The sequence below is a fragment of the Microcaecilia unicolor genome, chromosome 1, assembly GCF_901765095.1.
Source record: "Microcaecilia unicolor chromosome 1, aMicUni1.1, whole genome shotgun sequence".
In the NCBI taxonomy this organism is placed as follows: Eukaryota; Metazoa; Chordata; class Amphibia; order Gymnophiona; family Siphonopidae; genus Microcaecilia; species Microcaecilia unicolor.
In genome coordinates, this window is record NC_044031.1 from 86669252 (window position 1) to 86689172 (window position 19921).

A 19921-nucleotide genomic window follows, 5' to 3' on the forward strand; every position below is an offset into this window, starting at 1 on the left:
AAAAACAAAACAATTCAGCCAGCAGCAGTTGCCATATTTTTGGCCACCACCAGTTTTATGTTCAGATATTCAATGCCAGCATTGAATATCCAGGTTTGTGTGGCTGGTTGTCCCTTATCCAGTTAAGTGCAATATTCAGAACTTAATCGCCTAAGTGGAACTGGACAAAGATAGAATTTTTTTGTGGTCTGATTTGTCTAGTTAACGTGGAGGGGCATAATCGAACGGGGGCGCCCATCTACAAGGGTGCCCATCTCTAAGGACGGCCCCGTATTATCGAAACAAGATGGGCGGCCATCTTTCGTTTCGATAATATGGCCGGGGACGCCCAAATCTCAACATTTGGGTCAACCTTAGAGATGGCCGCCCTTAGAGATGGCCGACATAGGTTTTCGCCGATAATGGAAACTAAGGACGCCCATCTCAAAAACGGCCAAATCCAAGCCATTTGGGCCATTTGGTTGTGGGAGGAGCCAGCATTTGTAGTGCACTGGTCCCCCTCACATGTCAGGACACCAACCGGGGACGACCATATCTAAGGTCGACCATCTCAACATTTATTTTATTTATTCATTATTTATTAGGATTTATTTCCCGCCTTTTTGAAGTAATTCACTCAAGGCACTGTACAGCAAGAATATGTCAAACATGAGAAATAGACAATTACAGCAGTAAAAAAATATTCAAATATTAAGTATGACACAGTTTGCTACATTAGAATATCAACACAATACACAATAAAACATATTAAGAGACAGCATAGGGTGCAGTGGCGTTCCTAGGGGGGCTGACACCCAGGGCGGATCGACGATGCGCCCTGCCCCCCCCCCCCGTGCAGTGCAACCCCCCCCCCCCCGGTGAAGGAACCCCCACCACGACGAAAGAACCCCCCCGGGTGCACGCCGCTGGGGGGGGGTGCCGCGTGCCGCTCAGCTTCGTTTGTTTCCATGCTCCCTCTGCCTGGAACAGGAAGTAACCTGTTCCGGGGCAGAGAGAGCATGGAAACAAACAAAGCTGACTGGCGTGTGGCACCCCCGCAGCGGCGTGCACCCGGGGCGGACCGCCCCTACCTCTCCCCCCCCTTGGTACGCCACTGATAGGGTGTAAGCAAAGATTGACCATATAGACAGATAAAATAGAGAAACAGGAGTTGGAAAATAAGAGGACTAATTTAAGAAACTTGCATATGAGGTCAGAATGGTGCTTGAAAATTATCTTAGGTAGGATAGGAGTGGATAAATGTATCCTGCTATAGTATATGCAGCCAGTGTCAGTCCTTGTGTGTTTGTGACTAGCAAGTTAGTTACTTCTTCCATTAAAGGCTTAGGTGAAAAGCCAAGATTTCACCTGCTTCCTGAAGTAGAGATAGTAGATCGACCATCTCTAAGTTTGTCCTAAATGTTGAGATTTGGGCGTCTCCTACTGTATTATCGAAACAAAAGATGGACACCCATCCTGTTTCAATAGTACGGTTTTTCCTGCTCCTTTGCGGGGCTGTCCTACGAGGACGCCCTCATGAAAACTTGGGCGCCCCATTCAATTATGCCCCTCCACGGCTCCCAATATTACAACTCTGTCCCTTCTGATATAAAAAGTGAATTGAACCACTCTCCGTTCAAAGCCATATTAATGCACCTCTTTTCTCTAGCTTAAAGAGCCTCGAGCAAGTCTCTAACAGGTAAGCCCCAAGGACAGGATCAGCATCTCTTCTTGTCTTCGTCTTCTACTCTTTCTATCTACTACCATAGGCGCCAACTCTGTGGGTGCTGTGGGTGCTTGAGCACCCCCAATATTGAGAAAATTCATTGTGTGTGTCCAAGGAGGGGTTATTTCCACTGGGCTTAGCACCCCCAATAATTTTGAAAAGTTGGCTCTTATGTCTACTACTGCTTTTATATAATTGATATATTAACCTCATTTGTTGTATATGTCTTTTCTTGAGAAATGCAAAAGAAAAAAGGGGAGGAGTGAAGTGGATCTATTTAAAAATGTGCTTCATTCAAACAAAAACTTTTCTCTTATTTATTTTTTCTTTTTTGTTGTTCTTTTTTGTTTCTTAATTGGAAGGAAAAGGTCTCATAAAGCTTTCCAAGTCAGTATCACTTAACTTGTGGCTTACTCCATTTTTGTTAATGATAGGCAAAAAGTCTTCTGATTTTTATAACCACATAACTGCAGGCAAAACATCAGTCCTCTATTATATAGCATTTAACTTTATGTGTGATATTTCAACAGTCCATCTCTGACCATGGTCAGTGTTTCATGGGAGCCTGGATCAATATGTCTCTAATGAACACAGGTTTTCCTTTCAATGTTTCTTTTCTTAAAACATTGTAACTTGGAAACTGCTCTGCTTCATCCTTAATAAAGGCCAGAAAGGTGGTGTGATAAACGAAAGTAAACTAAACATGATTCATGTGTAGTATGCTCTAGGGCAGTGTGTGGGCGAAAATGTAGGTGGAGTCAAAATTTATGTGTTAACATTTATGCCTGCTCCCAAGCAGTTGTACATGTCCATAGCATCAATCTAGCTACAATTTCTGCTGGTTTACTCTTACAATGTTAAAGACACCTAGCTGCCTATTGGGCATGTTTACTAAAGTACAGTAAGCAATTAACATGAAAATTGGTGTATGGCAAATGTTAGTACATAGCCACAGTAACAGCAGACATGAAACTTATTGTCTGCTAATTTATGCAGTAACTTATTGCTGTGGAAGGGGATGAGAAAGTTGTGGTCAATGGGTGGGTTATGGGCATCTATAGCACCTTGCAGTTAGCATATGGAAAGTTACCAGGCTGTGTCACCACTGTAAATAGTAAGGTTGGACCTACCACCTTCTGAAAAGAAGGCATTAACCCCCAGGATTCTATAAATGGCATTCAACTTTATGATTGCAAAATTGTGTGCTATCCTGAGATGTGCGTGCTGCTAAAGTACTACCAAGCCAATTAGCACCATTATTTTTGGTGCTAAGAATCAAGCATTGGTGTTAATTGGCAACAATTTGGATTTGCACGTGCATCTCGCTACATGCTATACTATAAAGATCCGTGTGCAAATCTTATAGCATGCAACTCAAAAGAGGGCATTGTCATAGGAGGAGCATGGGCAGTTCAGGGGTGTTCACTAAAGATGCACACAGTATTACTGAATGGAGTGGTTTGTCCATGTAATAAGATCTACATTGGACAGACATCGAGAAAATTACTCACCAGGCTGACTGAACATAAAAGCAGCATTCATACACACAAGACAATAGCACCTCTAGCAGCACACTGCATCGAATTCCATCATGCATTTACTTCTCTGAGATGTGTTGTGTTACAGCAACTTAAATGGAGGATTCAAGGAGGGGACAGGAAACTTACGTTATTTCAACAAGAACAACGGTGGATTTATCGTCTGAGATCATTACATCCAGGGGGCCTCAATTCGAGGATTGAATGGAACCAATTTTTCTAAAGAAAGACTATGGAGACTACCCCTTTAAAAGGAGGGGCATGATTGGTTAGCATCTGACATCAGGAGATATAAGATCAGCGCCATATTGAAGTCGCTGCAGGCTAGAAGTCCCAGCACGTAATGTGAGGAGAAGAATATTATTGAGAAGGGGATCGCTATTACACTACTAAATGGTAACAATTATACTGTTCTTTGCAGATATCGATTACAAATACAATGGTACCTTGAAGCAGGAGTCGAAACTCGGCCGGAGTCGGGCTGTGGAGGATAAATATATCGATTGTGATAAGTGATTCCTGCACATTTACTATTTGGAGTGTTAGGTATCACGTTATTAAAGCTTGGGAGGTTTTTTCAGCCCGTGATGATTAGATAGGACTCCCTTAAGTTTGGATTCAAACAAAGGAGTACCTGTCTGTATTTGTGGCTTTTTCCTCCCATATATATACCACAGTAGTAGTAGTACGGTTAGAGTATATGTATACAGATTTGATGGTTGGATTATAATACTCTATGAGCTCTAATTTATATGAATAGTAAAAACATGTCATCAGCATAAGAAAAAATTTAGCACCAAATGCAAGAAGGTCACGACAAAACAAAGTCATATAAACATTGAATAATGTTGGAGAAAGCGGGGATCCTTGAGGAACTCCACAAGGTGAATGTCAATAAGAAAAAAGCATGATTTTCATTTTTACCTTACAACACCTATGAAACAGAAACTCCTTTATCCAAGTCAAAACATGACCTGAAAGGCCTAAAAGACTCAGTTTATATAACATGATATCAAAGACTGCGGTGAAGTCAAATTGTAATAATACAGCAGCTTTACCCTGAGCAAACAGATTTAGCTTCTGAAGGAATGGCCAATAGAACAGCCTCTGTTGAATGAAATGGACGAAAACCAAACTGTAAAGAATGTAAACAAAGTTAACCAAGAAATCAAATAATAATTCTGCTACATAAGATTCTAATAATGATGCCAATAAGGGGATGATAGCAACTGGATGATAAATGACAGGTAAACCAGGGTCCAACTTCACATTCTTTAAGAGGGGTTAAAATGATATAACCCAACATAGATGGAAAAACTCCCTTTAGTTAAAAAAAAAACATTTAAAAGAGAGGTAAGTCAGTCAATTAATTGATATGGCATGTCTGCCATTAAATAAGATGGACAGCTATTCAGCTGACATCTAAATTAAATAACTTATTTAATAAAAAATTTTGACTTATAGACTGAAAGTTCTGGAAAAACAGACCAAATTCTATTTGCTGGGGAACTATCATCATCATCATGAATATATGATCACTGTCTCTAAATCTGAAGAAAAGGACTCTCTGATTTTTAAAATTTTATCTTAAAAATAAAATGCCAAATTATCAGCGGTTGGACAAGACTGTAAGTCATCAATACTTAAAAAAAAAAAAAAAAAGTTAAACTATGGAACAAACCAAAAAGCTTTTTCAGATTCAAAGAATTTTGTTCAATTTGAGTGGCATAATAAGTTAATTTAGCAGACTGCAATGCAAATTTATATACTGATTAAAAAGCTTTTTCCACTCTTGCCTAATAGGTTTATTATTAATCTTTCTCCATCGGTGTTCTAATCCGCCATATGTTTTTTTTTAATTCAATGAGCTCTTTAGTATACCATGGAACTTGATGCCCAACTGGTTTCAGTTTCGTAATAACAGGTGAAATGGCATCGGTAGTGGAAGAAAGAACATTATGCCAAGTACCTACATGATCTGAGATAGTAGATACATCCAATTGAGGGAGGAGCTTTGTCCAAAATTCAGATGGATTAATTCTATGTCTGGTCGGACAAGGGAACTGGATTCCAAACAACATCCTTATTTTCAGTAAAAACAGAGATCCAGTCTAAAATATGACCCTTTTCATGACTAATTCATTGGTCTATAATTGCTAAAGCCTGAGTATCTAAAATTGATTAGAAATTTTTCACATCATGATCTTCAGCTTTTTCAGGGTGAAGATTAATGTCACCTAACAAGAGCTTAGAATCAACATTTAAAAGTTTTTGAGAAATAAAATCAACAAATTATTGTCTAACAGCATGCCAGGGGCCTGAAGGGTGATAAACTAACACAAAACCCACTGATCCACACAAAGAACAGTCATAAAACCTGCACTAACAAATCTCTAGGCCAGGGATGTTAAGAGAATCAATCAATTCCAATTTATAAAAAATCTTATAAATTATTGCCAAGCCACCATTTCTGTTTTTCAATCTGGGAAAACTCAAGATTTTATATCCAGGTGGGCACAAACTATTCAAAATAAAAGTATCAAAATCACTGAGCCAAGTTTCAATGATAAAGACGTGGAGGGGTATTTTTGAATGGGGATGACCAACTCTAAGGACAGTGCCGCGAAGGGGCGGGGCAACACGTATTATCGAAACAAGATGGACGTCCATCTTTCGTTTCGATAATACGGTCAGGGATGCCCAAATCTTGACATTCAGGTCGACCTTAGAGATGGTCGTCCTCGGTTTTCGGCAATAATGGAAACCAATGACGTCTATCTGAAAAATGTCCAAATCCAAGCCCTTTGGTTGTGGGAGGAGCCAGCATTTGTAGTGCACTGGTCCCCCTCACAAGCCAGGACACCAACCGGGCACCCTAGGGGGCACTGCAGTGGACTTCAGAAATTTCTCCCAGGTACATAGCTCCCTTACCTTGGGTGCTGAGCCCCCCCAACCTCCCCCCCCCCAGGTCCGCCTGCCTGAAACACACTACACCCACTAAAACTGCTTCAGGGACCTGTATACTGCTGTGATGAACATGAGTATGGCATAGAGGTGGGAGGGGGTTAGTGACCACTGGGGGAGTAAGGAGAGGTCATCCCCGATTCCCTCCAGTGGTCATCTGGCCAGTTTGGGCACCTTTTTGAGGCTTGGTCGTGAAAAAAATGGACCAAGTAAAACCAGCCAAATGCTCGTCATGGACGCCCTTCTTTTTTCTATTATCGGCCGAGGACAACCATCTCCTAATCACGCCCCAGTCCTGCCTTCGCTACCCTGCTGACACGCCCTCGTGAACTTTGGTCATCCCTGCGACGGAAAGCAGTCGAGGGTGTCAAAATTTCAGCTTTCGATTATGCCGATTTGGACGACCTTGCGAGAAGGATGCCCATCTCCCAATTTGTGTCGTAAGATGGGCATCCTTCTCTTTCGAAAATAAGCGTGATAGCCAATCTGTGACTCTTCAACAAGCTCTTTAATGATAACATGCTTATTTTAAACTGACCATGCATTTCAATAAATGCCAGGAATAGGTTGAATGGATGGCTGATTATCGAAATTCATAGTCACTGGATAGTGAAGGAGACTAAGACGTACCTTAGATTTAAGAACTTTCCTAAAATTATAAAATGGCCTATTACCAATAATAACTATAATTTCAATAGGTTTACCAGGAAATTTTCTAACCAGTGTCAACTCACAATATACAGAGTTTTGGTGGAAACTCAATTCCTAGACAGGCCAAGAATAATCAGACCCATATCCTTCCACTCCACCTACCAAATTTAGGGCATCTTTTACTAAGGTGTGCTCACGTTTTTGGCGTGCGCTAAAATTGTGGGTGCGTTAAACGTTAGAAACGCCAATGCATTCCTATGGACGTCTCTAATGTTTAGCATGCCCACAATTTTAGTGCGCGCTAAAAACGTGAGTGTGTCTTAGTAAAAGTCACCCTGAATATACTAAAAATAAACCAAAGTATGATATAAAGAAAATGGAACAAATCTTAAATATTGCCTTTTTAAAAAACAGCAACATATAACGCTTCCAAAGCCCACAAAGTTGCCCACACTCCCCTTAAGCATGCCCCTTTGGCGGCATGCCTCAAAAGCAGCTTGCCTTTGTAGTACAGTGACTCGTCTGGTACTAGGGACGTAGTTGAAAGAGTGGGGGGCAAATGCTGCACCGCCAAGCTTCCCAGATAGGAGAGATCGAAATAGTGCAGTACAAAGTCAATAGAGAGCAGCTTGCTGGCACAAATAAAGTAATTTTTAGATGAAACCTTCAGGTAGTCTCATGATACTACTGTTAGGGGCCGAGCTGCTAATAAGGGTGTTCTTTATAAAATATGCATGTATGTACATACTTAAATGCTGACGACAAAGGAGAAAATCAGAACCCCCTATGTATAAAACTAGAAGCAAAAGATCCTGCCACCTCTGCTAGGTGCTGAGTGCAGTTTTTGTAAAGGCAGGGGGAACATGTGGAAGGTAGCCAAGTGGAAAGAAGTATCCAATATTAATTCTGCTGGAATTTACATCATCAAAGATGCTGCTGTTTATTCACTTTGTGCATTGGTTGCATGAAATTGTGCATACTGATACCCTATTCACTTAGATTGATTGGTTGACTACTGAGGCACCTCTGCCCTCAACGCAGATCTATCTCAAGTCTGATTAATACTAAAATTTTTACCCTCGAGTTGGAATTGGTAATTAAATGCTAACATTTATGCTCACATTTTCTTCGTATCTGACTGCATTTCTTAGTACTTGAGGCTCTTTTCTCTCTCCAAATGATGTACAGAATAAATGACTTGACACTAATTATCAGTTTCACTCATGTTTTTTTTTTTGCTTTACTACTATGTCCAGTTTTCTAACATCAAGATTCTTATCAGTTAGAATGGGAATGCTCAAATAATCACAACCTCTTCACTCCCCACAATTCTCTCATGGTCATAATCTTAGTGCTTTTCCACTACAGTGATGTTGTAGTGTTTATATTTCCAGTGGATTAGATATGTTGCCTTACTTTCTCTTTCTGTATATCCATTTTCTCCCAATAGGAAGAGGACAGACAGGATAACAGTGTTGCTCGTACATTTTCATTGCTTGCCTATTAGTTTTGTTATGTATGCTTTTTTGTTTTGTTTTACATTTAAGGAAAAGGCTGATCAAACTTATTTTGTTGTTTTTTTCCAGCAGCATGTTGCATTGTGGATTTTTCACTCAAAACTAGATGTCAGTATTCTCAATGGAGAAGGGTAGATATTGGGATTTCCCCAGGGGGCTGTGCTGAGACTACTGCTTTTTAACATTTATAAATGATCTAGAGATAACTAGTGAGGTAGTTAAATTTGCTAATGACAAAGAGGGGCATAATCGAACGGCGCCGGCCATCTATATGGCCAGCCATCTATATGGGCGGTGCCGCAAAGAGCAGTCCCGAATCGTATTATCGAAAAAGATGGCCGGCCATCTTTCGTTTCGATAATACGGTTGGGGCCGGCCAAATGTCAGAGATGGCCGGGTTTGAGATGGCCGGCATCGGTTTTCGCCGATAATGGAAACTAATGCCGGCGATCTCAAACCCGGCGAAATCCAAGGCATTTGGTCATGAGAGGCGCCAGCATTTGTAGTGCACTGGTCCCCCTGACATGCCAGGACACCAACTGGGCACCCTAGGGGGCATTGCAGTGGACTTCATAAAATGGTCCCAGGAACATAGCTCCCTTACCTTGTGTGCAGAGCCCCCCCAACCCTCCCAAAACCCACTACCCACAACTGTACACCACTACCTTAGCCCTTAGGAATGAAGGGGGGCACCTACATGTGCATACAGTTGGTTTGGGGGGGGGGGGTTGGAGGGCTTAACATTTACCACCACAAGTGTAACAGGTGGGGGGGGTGGGCCTGGGTCCACCTGCCCGAAGTGCACTGCACCCACTAAATACTGCTCCAGGGACCTGCATACTGCTGTCAGGGAGCTGGGTATTACATTTGAGGCTGGCATAGAGGCTGCCCAAAAAATATATTTTTTTGGGGGGGGGGGGTGGGAGGGTGTTGGTGACCACTGGGGGAATAAGGGGAGGTCATCCCCGATTCCCTCTGGTGGTCATTTGGTCAGTTGGGGCACCTTTTTGAAGCTTGGTCGTGAAAAAAAAGGGACCAAGTGAAGCCGGCGAAATGCTCGTCAGGGCTGGCTTTCTTTTTTCCATTATCGGGCGAAGCCAGCCATCTCGTGACCACGCCCCCGTCCTGCCCCATAAGCAGGAAAGTTATTCAATGTTGTCAAATGGCAAGAGTATTGTGAAAAATTACAAGAGGATCTTACAAGACTGGGAGAGTGGGCAACCAAATGACAGATGACATTTAATGTGAGGAAGTGCAAAGTGATGCATATGGGAAAGAGGAGCCCAAACTATAACTACCTGATGCAAAATTCCATATTACACGTCACCATCCAGGAAAAGGATCTAGGTGTTATTGTTGATGATATGTTGAAACCCTCTGCTCAGTGTGCAGCAGTGGCTAAGACAGCAAATAGAATGTTAGAAATTTCTTTCATCTCAAGCTGTTCTTGATCCACTTCAATCTGGCTTTCCCTCTCTTCATTCAACTGAAACAGCTCTTGCTAAAATCTCCAATGACCTGTTCCTAACCAGATCTAAAGGTCTCTATTCTATCCTCATCCTTCTCGATCTGTCTGCTGCTTTTGACACTGTTGATCACAGCCTACTCCTTGATACGCTATCCTCACTTGGATTTCAGGGCTTTGTTCTTTCCTGGTTTTCTTCTTTTCTCTCCCATCGCACTTTTAGTGTATATACTGGTGGATCCTCCTCCTCTTCTATCCTACTATCAGTTGGTATACTTCAGGGATCTGTCTTGGGATCTCTTCTTTTCTCTATCTATATTTCGTCCCTTGGTGCTCTGATCTCATCCCATGGTTTTTAGTATCACATTTATGCTGATAACTCCCAGATCTACCTCTACACCAGAAATTTCAGCAGGAATCGAGGCCCAAGTATCAGCCTGACTGTCTGACATTGCTGCCTGGTTGTCTCACCCACATCTGAAATTAAACATGGCCAAGACTGAGCTTCTTATCTTTTTCCCTAAATCCACCTCTCCTTTTCCCCCATTCTCTGTCTCTGTGGATAACACTCTCATCCTCCCTGTCTCATCAGCTCATAATCTTGGGGTCATCTTTGACTCCTCTCTCTCTCTCTCTCTCTCTCTCTCTCTGCACATATCCAGCAGACTGAAATACATCCCTTCCTTTCTGAGCACACTACCAAAACTCTTATCCACACTCTTATCATCTCTTTCTTAGACTACTGCAACTTGCTTCTCACAGGTCTCCCACTAAGCCATCTCTCTCCCCTTCAACAATTTGTTCAAAATTCTGCTACAAGACTTATATTCTGCCAGTGTCACATACTCATATTAGCTCTGTCTTCAAGTCACTTCATTGCCTCCCTATTCATTTCCACATACAATTCAAACTCCACTTATTGTAACCCCCAAGGGGTTAAAGTTTAAAACATACCTGGGGCAAGGCAGAGTAGCAAAGCATGGGGTCTTCGGGGATGTTGGTGCAGGGTCTGAGCGGTGATTCCGAAGGAGTCGGGAGCGGCAGCGTCGAGTTTTGGCCGTGTCTTGCATCGGCGAATCGATGCAGAAGGAGGACTCAGGCTGCAGCGGCGCTTTGGGTCACAAGTTTTTGGCGGCATTAAAGGGCTGTTTGTAAGGGAGAGATGGCATGGGTGCAGACCAGGGCGAAAGGGGGAAGCCCAGAAAGGTCCGGGAGGTTGCTGGGGCTCTGATTGGCCCTGCGTCGGCAGCTGACGTCAGAGTGATGATGTCAGACGCACGTCAGGACACAGGGCCCGGGGATTCCCTGAGTGTACAGGAACTGGCTCAATTTAAGGGGCAGAGCCGGCTCTGGAACCGGAGAAAGTCAGCGTGGGACAAAGTTGGAAAGGGGAGAGTGTTCCAGTGCACTCTCTCAGCATTTTTTATTTTAATTTAGTAATGTGCCTGGATTTGAAATTGGCGCAGCGAGCGCTGAAGAGAGGGCCGGGTGCAGAGATGTAGGCATGAGCTGGATGCCAGTTCATGATGGGGCTGGGCAGGAGGCTGGTGCCAATAATACAAAGAGGATTTTTGGCTTCGGGGGGACTAAAAGGTACCAATCTTTACATTCATTTGTAAAGTTGCTTAAATGTATATGCTTAGAAAATGTTTACTGTAACTTAAAATTGCTGTATTTGGATTCTGGGGACTTTATTGTGTTTGAAGCTTGTGGTTGAGACTTGAGTTTGGGGGGTAATGTAAGTGAGTTCTAAACCGTCTTTTAGTTCAGTTGGGTGGGTATTGAGTTACTGAAAGGACGTAGGTGACCTTGTCCTTCAGAAAAGTTAAACTAATCACTTAAAATTGAAGAAAAACTGAAATTGGTGACTTGGTTTGAAGTGTTTATGTGTGGAGTGGTGGTAGTTAATTACAAAGAGCCTGTGGTTGATTTAGGCTCTGAGGTGCATGAGTGTGAAACTAAGCTAGAGGTAGTGTACTGAATTAAACTTTCACTGTTCTATAACTCAGTTTTTGAAGGCTCAGACTGATACAATATTTATTTTAAACTGGTGAGACTTTAAAGTCCATAATATCTTTTCAGATAAGAACTAAAGCACAGAGTTGTTACATTGAACAGCTGACTCAGTGCCTAAATATTTGAGTGGGCTGATCTTTATTGGTGGGGGAAAAACGCCCCAAACCGTACCTATTTTAAAGGAAATTGAGTTGAAGCCTATATATGAATAGGGATGTGCTTTTAAAAATTTGAGAGGAGGTTAAGAGACCTCTGAATTACATTTTTAATGCCTGATAACTGTTAACAGATATAGATAAAAAATTAAATTACAACATAATTTGGAGTTTTTATAATTCCTTTTGAGAATCTATTGAGGGTGGGTTAAAGCATAGGGATTCCTAATTATATTTTTATTTTCCCGGGGTAGCTAGTAAATAGGAAATAATATTTATATATTATTTAAGCCCATATATAGGGAATACGTTTTCTTCCTTTAAGTTCTTTGAGTTAGAGTAGTAGGTGTGTGAAGCGGATCTACCATCAAGTTCAAGCTAACCAGATCTACTATCAAGTCCATGCTAGCCAGAGAAGACGGTACCCAACGTAACGAAAGAAGAAGATAGAAGAATTACAAGAAAGCTGGAAAAAGTATCATTTAATCCTTCACTACCAACACTTGGAAAAGAGACTTACAAGAGATCTGTTAGAGAGTAGAATAAAACTTACACGCTAATCTGAGGAAGAACCTGGGAAAAAAAAAATAAAACAAAGAATCAATTCTTATAATCTAACGGAATTTAAAAATAAGTTAATGATGCTATATATTTGTCAAATAATAGATTCTTGCTGTTGGTTAGGAGGGATACTTATCTGACATGTTTCTTTAAATGTTGACGAAGTAAATATTTGTCATTCTAGAAAAAAGAGAAACAATAGTTTTATGTTATAGTAAATTACCTATAAGTAAATAAAACCAGTTGCTTTAGAACTTTAAATTTGCTTAACTGGGTTTCTCATTTTAGTTTAATTCCCTTCTTGTTTTAGAAACAAGAAAGCGTGGTTAGTTTGAATAATTGAATCGCATCTCTGTCAGTTTTACAAAGGCACCCGAGGTATTGTTAAGGTATTTATAGGGTGAACCTTTGTATCCAGAGGTGAGGTCACATTATTGACTTACAAGTGCATTCACTCTGCAGCTTCTGAGTACCTCTCCACTCTTATCTCTCCCTACACTCCTCTCTGGGAACTCTGTTCATTGGGTAAATCCCTCTCCTCCACTGTCAACTCCAGACTCTGTTCTTTTTATCTTGCTGCACCATACACCTGGAACAGACTTCCGGAGCCAGTGCATCTCTGACTGTCATCAAATCTAGGCTAAAGCCCACCTTTGTGAGTCTGCTTTTAACTCCTAGGCTAAAAGCCCACCTTTGTGAGTCTGCTTTTAACTCCTAACCCTATTCATTTGTTTCGTACCCATTTCTGTTTTATCATTCCCATCTTAATTATTTCCCATATCCCTTATATGTCTTGTTTGTCTGTCTTGATTAGATTGCAAGATTTGTTGAGCAGGGACTGTCTCTTCATGTTCAAGTGTACAGCGCTGCGTACGTCTAGTAGCGCTACAGAAATGATAAGTAATAGTAGTAGTAGTAGTGGTGGTAAAAATGAGAATGTTATAATGCCTTTGTATCACTCCATGGTGTGACCACACCTCAAATACTGTGTGCAATTCTGTTCACCACATCAAAAAGATATAGCAGAATTAGAAAAAGTACAGAGAAGGGTGATGAAGGGATGGAACGACTTCCCTATGAGGAAAGGATGAAGTGGCTAGTGCTCTTCAGTTTTGGGAGATATGATAGAGGTCTATAAACTACTGAGTGGAGTGGAACAGGTAGACGTAAATTGCATATTTACTGTTTCCAAAAATACTAGCACTAGGGGGCACGCAATGAAGCTACTAAGTAGTTAATCACTTTTAACTTTCTTTCTTCTATTCCACTAGCTCAGTGGCAACAGTTTGTAGCTTACTCTGAATCCCAAATATACACTCTTCCGCTGCCCTTCAATTAAGGAACAGACTCCAGGGCAGGGCCACCAAGAGTGGGGGGCCAAGCAAGAGCAATAGAAAAGCCACTTTCTTCAGGCTTCCAGTGGCAGGCACAGACAGAAGGCTGGATTGGTCTCCAGCTCCTGTGTGCCAGATAACCACATTATTGCATTAACTCTGCTCTGCCGTCCACGTCCCACTTTTTATGTGAAGTACTTAAGAAGTGGGACCTGGATGACAGATCAGAGTTAATGCAATAATGTGATTATTTCTGCTTAGGTGGGAGGGGAAGCAGCAGGAAGATGGACCCGTGGTCAGCAGAACAGAGTTAATGCAATAACCCAGCACACAGGAGCAGGAGACAGACTGAGTGAGCAATAAGCTACTGCCAGGTGGGGGGCCAGGGGGTGGAGGGCCTGTGGACGAGCCATGGGGGGCCCATGAGGGCCTAAGGAGGCCTACAAGGGGCCCGGGAGCTGCCATCAAGATTGTTTGACCTGGGCCTAGCTTGGTCTTTCGGCAGCCCTGCTCAAGGGTTTAATTATTTTCTCAGTTTTAACTTTGTCAGCTCCTCTGGCCTCAGAGTCTCCTAAGCTACTCAATTCCAGGGCATTTAACCACCTCTCAGCCTGAGCCCCACTCCTCTGACTAAGCCTCTGACATGGCATTTTAATGTCACATGCTGTAAAGAGCTAGATTCTATATATGGTGCCTAAAACATCCACACGGAAATAAGCGTATTCTATAAAATTTAGGCGCAGTGTATAGAATATTCCTTATCAATACTGCAGCGCCTAAATCTATGTGGGTTAATTTACACCAATAAAAACCTGGTGTAAATCTATGCATGTAAATTTAGGCGCACTGACCTGTATTCTGTAATTGCATGTGGCAATTTTAGAATGCCCACGAAATGCCCATAAACACACCCCTTTTCAACTACATGTGTTTATTTTGAACTGTGTGCTTTGCAATTTAGGCGTAGTTCTTTATAGAATATGCTTAGCGATTTCCATGCATAAATTGTAATTATTGTCAATTAACACTCATTATTGCTTGTTAAGTGCTGTTAAAAACGCTTATTATTTTGTTCCACCAATTAAGTTACATGCTTATCTCCATGTAAACCTAGGCACCATATATAGAACAGAGGAAGTGGCTAAACTGCAGCCTCATTGAAGGAGTGGTTCTAGAGACATCTGCCGCTATATCACTCCCTCCCTCACAGTTAGCTTGGGTTGGAATTCCAGGTTGTGAACTGGGTATTGGGGGGGGGGGGGGGGGATACACTAGGTATCCTTGATAATGGTTCTGGCTCTTCATAGTTTCATAAGTTATTTCTGTACTGCCTTCCATAAAACCATTCTGCGATGGGATTGTGTCATTTTAACATAATCGGTTTGTGGCAAGGGGTAAGGGAGAAAGGAGTATTGATGGGAGTGTGGTAACGTGACCAAGGGCAGGCCCCAATCACAGAGGGGAGTGTGGTTATGTGACCAAGCCCAGGTAACACAGGACCACACAACGGGTGCAAGAGAAGGAAAATAACATTTATTAAAGCTGCTAGGTTAGGGATCCTATTCCATCCACAAGTAGGAGAAATAGGCAACATAAAACTAGTCCGTAAATGTAACAATGTATTTGTGTAACCTGCTCCTGCAGTATCTTACTGTCTCTCAGCACAGCAGCACACTTTACTTGTCCCTGGCCTGGTTCCTCAAACTTATCAGTGTAGTCTCTAGCAATTACTCGGGGGAAAAATACACAGTCTTCGAGGTTCCAAGAGAAGCTTGGCCTACCCGACTGTTGCAGTTGACACAAAAGTAGTGGAGGCGTATGCTGTGGGATGTCGCTGCTTCCTTCTGAGCCTCCTTATCCTAGCTATGGCCTCAGCTTATATACTTCCTAGACCATGCACCCCTGTCTATACCCCACCTGTGTCACTTTCTCCTTGGATGGGACTATGGATTTTAAGGTGACTCTGACATTGTAAGGGAGTGCTATTAAGGGAGAGGGGCAGTAACCTATAGATTCTCTTATAAGAAGGTACTAATATAGGAAGTGTTTTGGTGATTGTTTCTTATTGGTATTATTAAGATTCATTGTTATGTAATTTGCAAGTTATTTGTACCTTATTTTGCTTGAGTTCGCCAATAAAAATTTAAAAATAAATGTTTTAATTGTGATGAAACATGCCTTAATGGACCAATATCAGAAGAAAACACTGATGTGGTAAGGAACAAGAAAATGAAAGAAAGGATGTGGGATGGGTGAGCAGGTCTGGCATGAACTGCATCTGGTAAAACCATGTCTTTGAAACTCACTGGATGACTTGGGACTCAGTGGGACGCTAAATAGTTCACTACCTTTCTTTCAATAGAGTCTAATGATTTTCCTAACACTAAGGTAAGGCTTTCCAACATATAGTTTCCAACTTCCTCTCTGTTACCACTCTTGTGAAGAGGGACCATGACATCCCTTCTCGAGTCCACAAAACTTCTCCTCTCCAAAGATCTATTGAGCATATCTTTTAGCAGACCTAACAAAACCTCCCCGCGTTCCCTTAATATCCCGTGATATACCTCATCCAGATCTGTGGCTTGTCCAACTTTTGCAAGTCCCATACAAATGTTGTATTCTATGGATGGCATCTACCCTACTCACATATACATCCTGGCCTATCCAGTGGCCCTTCTCCAAGGTCCTTTTCAGTGAACATTGGGTAAAATTATGTGGTAAGCTTTTCTTTTACTCTCTACACATTGGTGCTCCTTTTCTGCCCTTTGTCCTTCCTCTAACATCTGCAAAATGTCTCTTTATCTATCTTTTCTATCACTCATGCCTTTGTTACAGAGAGAATCATTGTTAAATGATACTATGAAGTTGCTTCATAGTGCCACCATTACAAAATGATTTGGGGTGCCAACAACACAAATTACCGCTCCTTGGACACAGTGAAAGAGTTTGTTCAATATTGGGCATACAAGAGCTGGCGTTTATGAGTTGATTCACATCAGTTTTCCTTCTACAAAATATTCTGCGCTAATCAATCATTGAATTAAATTGATGCTGGAAAGATATAAACTAGGCATTAGGAAGAATTTTCAAATGTCAGCATAAAACAAGTTATTAAAGAAGGTTGTACAATTTTTATCAATGTAGAAGATTAGACAATGAGATGGTATACATGGAGGGGCATAATCAAAAGAGGCACCCAAGTTTTCCTGAGGACGTCCTCGTAGGACGTCCCAGCGAAGGGGCGGGGAAACCCGTATTATCGAAACAAGATGGGCGGCCATCTTTTGTTTTGATAATACGGTCGGGGATGCCCAAATCACGAAATTTAGGTCAACCTTAGAGATGGTTGTCCTTAGAGATGGTCATCCCCAATTTTCGGCAATAATGGAAACCAAAGAAGCCCATCTCAGAAACGACCAAATCCAAGCCATTTGGTTGTGGGAGGAGCCAGCATTTGTAGTGCACTGGTCCCCCTGACATGCCAGGACACCAACTGGGCACCCTAGGGGGCACTGTAGTGGACTTCAAAAATTGATCCCAGGTGCATAGCTCCCTTACCTTGGGTGCTGAGCCCCCCAACCCCTCCCAAACCCACTCCCCACAACTATACAACACTACCATAGCCCTTAAAGGGTAACGGGGGGCACCTAGATGTGGGTACAGTGGGTTTGTGGTGGGTTTTGAAGAGCTCAAATTTACCACCACAAGTGTAACAGATAAGGGGGATGGGCCTGGGTCCACCTGCCTGAAGTGCACTGCACCCACTAAAACTGCTCCAGGGACCTGCATACTACTGTCATGGAGCTGGGTATGATATTTGAGGCTGGTATAGAGGCTAGAAAAATATTTTTTTTAATTTTTTGAGGGTGGGAGGTGGTTAGTGACCACTGGGGAAGTAAGAGGAGGTGATCCCCGATTCCCTCCGATGGTCATCTGGTCATTTAGGGCACATGTTTGTGGCTTGGTCATAAGAAAAAAGGACAGGTAAAGTCGTCCAAGTGTTCATCAGGGACGCCCTTCTTTTTTCCATTATCGGTAGAGGATGCCCATATGTTAGGCACGCTCCAGTCTCGCCTTCACTATGCCTCTGACACGCCCCCATGAACTTTGGTTGTCCCCGCGACAGAAAGCAGTTGAGGAGATCCAAAATCAGCTGTCCATTATGCCAATTTGGACGACCCTGTGAGAAGGACACCCATCTTTCGAAAATAAGCCTGATAATATTTCTCAAAAGGACCACATAGAGCTCTGATTTTTAGGATAACCTTTCAATATATCTGATGAATATTTATTGTGATTATGAGGAAAATCAACTATGTTTCAGTCCTTGAGGACCAGAGTTGAGAATTCCACTATTTTCATACCATTTTTCAGAGATTTGATGACCCTACATCTTAGCACGAGCCAGAAGAATTAAGACTGTTGCCCAACCACTTTTGAAGAGTTAATCAATGCAGAAAAATTTAAGCATAAACATTAACAAGTAGTAATTTAAAATCTGTGTATTCACTGTTCTCTTGACACTTTGATCTGTTTATAACTTGTTAATATTAGTTCTTCCAGCACCAGACCTTCAGGTCTCAGCAAGAAATCTCTTTTTCTTAAGTTTAGCTGCATTGGAGTGGTAAATGGTACATTAAGTACAGCTGGATTCCATATTTCCTGTCTTTTAACCATGTGACAAATTAGATTGAATTTGCATTTATACATTATTTTATGATGTAACATTGCTGATGAACTGCAGTCTGACACTGCAGTGAATTGCATTAGTCCTAATGGCTCATCAGTCCTGAGATATAGTGTTTGATTTTGTTTTATTATCTTTTCTAACTATATTCTATACCTAATTTTTTCCTGAAATGAAAATTATTGATTTATCAGTTAAATAGTATCTGTGCCCAGGGAATTATATATGTGCTATGATGATTTTTTTTTTTTAATAATGGTTATCTGCAGTGTAAAGCTTAAATTCTGGTTTCATAAGGAAGGTTTCAATAGATTTGAACTAGTACTGTAACTAACCCCTAGCTATAGCTTTAGAACAAGACAGGAATCAATAAATGATTATATTCTTTAAAGTCAGCAAATATCAGGTTTTGATTTCTCCAGAACAGTTTAGAAATACAGACCCCTGTTTTACAATTCATGCTAAGCTTGAGTAAAAATGGATCTTTTTAATGTATTTCTTTAAAAGAGCACAATGACTACCGAGCATTATTGCTGAAGTTAGAAATCATTAATCTTTTTACTTTTCTTTCCTGTACTATAACTAGGACTTTAAAACTGTATTTTTCCATACCAATTTTCTTTTCCACTCCAGTCCCTAATCATTCAGGACTCTTTTCTACAAAGTGCACCATTGTAGTACAACAAGGATATTTCAGGTAAATTAAAAAAAAAAAACTGCAGTTCTAAGATTAAAAATAAGACCAATGAGGTGCTGAATATCCCAGCACAACTGTAATAGAAGCAGTTACAGCATACTATAGTGCCTCCTAGTGTACACTGGGAAACATAATAATAATGGGTGATTTCAATTACCCTGATATAAATATAACATCAGGGCATGCTAGGGAGGAAAAGCTCCATGACAAAATCAAGGACTGCTTTATGGAGCAGCTGATACAGAAGCCATCAAGAGAAGGAAAATTCTAGACCTAGTCCTTAGTGAGGCGCATGATTAGGTAATGGTGATGGGGCCGATTCATAACAGTGAACATAATATGATCAGACTTGATATTGACTTTAGCGTAAGTACACACAGGAAATCCAATACGTTAGCATTTAACTTTCAAAAAGGAGACGATGATAAAATGAGAAGAACGGTCAAAAAAAAATTAGAGGAGCAGCTGCGAATGTCAAAAATTTACATCATGCGTGGATGTTGTTCAAAAATACCATCCTGGAAGCCCAGGCCAAACATATTCCATGTATTTAAAAAGAAGGAAGGAAGACCAAACAACAGCCGGCATGGTCAAAAAGTGAGGTGAAGAAACCGTTTTCTTCATATTCTCT